Below are 3,687 nucleotides of genomic sequence, written 5' to 3' on the forward strand. Positions count from 1 at the left end.
GACCTTGTCACCCAGGCCGTCCTCACCAACTCCCACTACGAGAAGGCAGCTCGGACATGCACGTCCCACCGTGGCATCTTCTGGCTGCCTTCATCGGCCCTCTGGGTCTGCTCCCCATCAGATGCTCATGTCCTGGGGCGGCTGCAGCTGGAAGGTCTGAGCGGGCATGTGCTAGTTGACAGGGGAAGCTCACTAGGTGCTGAGGCTGGGGAGGCCTCCTGGGAAGACGTGTGGGTGTCAGGGTGACCTGACTGCACCTCAGTGAGCAGCGTTCACCCCGTAATAGTACAGCCACACCCCGCTCTACCTGCCCTCTCTTATGCGCTCTCAGTCACTCTGAGTCAGGGGACTATTAGTGTCACACCATGCCATCCACACGTGGACAGAGAAGAGGTGGAAGTTGGCTCTGTTGCGGCGTTGCTAATGGCCATATCCTCAGGGGTGAAACACGAGGGAGCAGAGGTCTGTTCAGCCCATGGGGGTCTCAGTCCAGGGACCCTCCTCTGCTGAGGCTGCAGTGTGGCAGAGGGCAGGATCGCGGGTACAGGGCCTTCCATGAGTTCCTCTGCTTGTCCTAATCTTTGGGTCCCACTTGCAGTTTCACCAGAGCACCAGCAGACAGCATTATGATTAAAGCCCTGGATTCCCACATAGCTTATTTCCCGGTTCAAGTCCAGGTCACAGGGGCTTGAAAAACACACTGGGCATGTGGGCATGTATGTACAAAACCTGAACAGGGAATGTAAGAGAAGGGACTGTGGCATGGCCATTACCTCGTGGAGAAATTTCTCTCTTTCTCTCTCTGTTTCTGTCTCTCTGTTGAGAACATGGACCTTATGGCAATAATATACAAATAAAACAAAAACTAGTAGAATGTAATCCTAGGGGCTCAACATTAATGATATTTTCACACCCCAGTGATTCACCTAGGACACCATGAAGGGACATAATGTCACTTGCCGCCTAAACACAGAACCAAGTTTCAAATAGGAATTTGGGAAGGCATCCCCAGTTACAGCTTAGGGTTAGAGACTAGTCCAGGTCACAAGACGGGTGCGACATGGAGGAGGCATTGGACTGAGATCATTAGGGTCTAGGCTGGAAAAGGCTGGTCTGAGAAGCCAGAGCAGGGACCTGCCCTGCCCACACCCAGGGCCCAGCGGCTCACCACATCCAGACGTGTCAGCTGTTCTGCCAGCAGCACAGGTGAGAAAGACAGGACCGTGTGCAATATAGGTGACTCGGGTTCCAGAGCGGGCCCTGGTGCTGCCAGGGATACTGGTGCTGGTGCTCCCTCCAGGCCTGGGCATGGGACAGGAGCTGGGTTAGGAGGAAGGTTTACCAGCCTCACTCCTTGTCCAGACAGAGAGGATCTCACTGAGTTAGGGGATTCCAGCCCCAAACACTGCCCTCCGACACCCCTTCAGACCACAGTTCACCTCACCTTGTTTTTCTTCATTCCTGGGCTCGGGGCATTGCAGCTGAGCCATTGTGATGTCCAGCCCTGCTCCAGACAGGGTGACCTGCACATTGGCCACCTCGAATTTAAATGTAAGAACGTGTGAGGTGCCATCAACATCCACCGGAAACATGTTGGGCCAGTTGACCGTGAACGAAGCCACTGTCCTAGGACTATGCGTGTGGAAAGCAGAGTCAGAAGCTGGGCCCGCAATTCAGGCTCCCCTCCCAATTACAGAAGGCCATGTGGACTCTAGCTCCAGTACCCCATGTCTAACCACTGAGCAAGGAGGACAGCCTACCTTGTCTTATACCACAAAATCCCTAGGAGTGTGCTCCTCTGACCAGCCCATTCTAGGAGCCAGGTCTAAGGAAGCGTAACTCTCCCAGGCACAGCTGGGAGTTGGCAGAGTCAGCCATGTGCCCTGAAGCGGATGCATGCTCACCCACTGAAGGTCTGCTCCAGGAACTGGGGGACGCTGGGGAAGTCCCACGGGTAGCATAAGAAGTTGCCAAAGTAAGAGATGGAGCAGAGCTGGAAGGTGGGTGCCATGAACTCCATCAGAGTGTGCCTTGTGCCTGCCTGGACGGTCCCCAGAGTGCAGGCCTCCTGCAGGGTGGACAGGGACTTCTTTCCATTCTGAGGGAAAGGAGGGACTCAGGTCAGTGACAGCAGCAAGAACCCTTGAAAACTGGGATGTGGGCTTAGACCAGGAACCCGCCCTGCTGGGATTTGTGCGTGTGGAGGTCCTAGTGTCCTTGGTGGATGACTGAACAACTAGCATCTTCAATGTTTCCTCAGGTCTATCATGAGCTGTGGAGAAACAGCCCTTGACACTGATTCCTGGCCTTGAGAGCCATGGGGGAAATCATATGCTGAGAGCCACCCAGCCTGCGGCCCTGTGCCATGGCAGCCCGAGCAAACTGGTGGGCCTGCAGGAGGTCGGGGTGGGAATGGAGCAAACTGCAGGCACATCTCGTTCCAGCAGCACCTGCAGGCTGAGCTGCTGCGGGAGGAACCTGTCGTGGGGACTGTGATGCAGACACGTGAGGGCCCAGCTCTGACCTGCTGCGGCTCTGAGGGGTTATTTAGTGAGGGCCCAGCTCTGACGTGCTGCGGCTCTGAGGGGTTATTTAAGATGGCAGATTCCAAGTCAACCTGTAGATACGCTTGTGGTGGCTCCCCGTTTTGGTAAAATCCTTCCTGTAAGACTGTGAGTTACTCAGTCTTGGAGGAGGTGTGGGAGGGAACGGGAGCGGGCTGCTGCTCAGTTCCTCAGGAAATCGGGTACAACAGCAGTCACAGCAGGGGCATGCAAGCAGATGCAGTCCTCATGGGACATGAGAGAATTATGCAGGCATTTCCTCTGGTATTCCTATGAGTGTGTGACCAGGGACTTTACTGGTAACTAAGCTGTCCCAGGTCAGATTCCCTTGGGAAAGGAACTGTGTGTGGCCCATGTGGGAAAGCCCTAGGACAGTCCCAGGGCATCCTTGTGTTTGGGTCTGGACTCGGGATTAGCCCTGGTCAACTAGGGTTGGTTTCTGTGGATGCTTTTTGTGCCTGCTCTCACCCCTGACCAGCCGTGGTTGTGGTTGCTGCCATGGCGAAATTGTCCACTGCCTAGAGGGAAGGCATTGTTGGACGTGTTGAACATTTCTTCCATCTCCTCTGCAGAACTCTGCAAAGACAGTGCCCGGCAGCGGGCCAACAGGGGTCAGCAGAGGGGACATGCCCACGAACAACTCTATCCCCAGATCAGGTATACAGAAGCATCTGCACAGACCTCCTCTGTGGGAGTAAACCCGATCACAGACCGAGATCGTGGGGAGAATGTGCAGGTAGATGAAATTGGTCTTAACATTCACTGTGGTCTCCTGCCAACCATGACGTCAGGTATCAACAGGACAGACCTCGCACTGTTCCAATATCTACGGACCTGGTATTGCTGCGGACCAGCCCCCCACCCCTTCTCCTATGGTCCCCACAAACACACGAGGCTGGGGACTGGCTGCGGGGCTGCCCAGATGAGCCTCAGTGAGGGCTGACCTAGACAGGCCTTCCGTGCTTCCCACCAACTGAACTGGCTAGGCCTAGCCAGTGGGTGCCCGGTTACCAGAGTTCTAAGTTCTGCTAGGCCTGTCGCCGAGGAAGTGAGGTCACGTCGTTGGGACTCCATGACCTGGGTCCGTTCCTTCAATAACACCTCCCCAAGGGCTGCTCTGGGC

General features: G+C 55.4%; 1 pseudogene; it reads left to right on the forward strand.

Moving 5' to 3' along the window:
• The first annotated feature begins 2,799 nt into the window (after positions 1–2,799).
• The window catches only part of LOC102497414 (phosphatidylinositol N-acetylglucosaminyltransferase subunit A-like), a 14,790-nt pseudogene continuing 13,902 nt past the window's right edge, over positions 2,800–3,687 (forward strand).

Source organism: Tupaia chinensis, unplaced genomic scaffold (genome assembly GCF_000334495.1).
Source record: "Tupaia chinensis unplaced genomic scaffold, TupChi_1.0 Scaffold145629_1, whole genome shotgun sequence".
Lineage (NCBI taxonomy): Eukaryota > Metazoa > Chordata > Mammalia > Scandentia > Tupaiidae > Tupaia > Tupaia belangeri.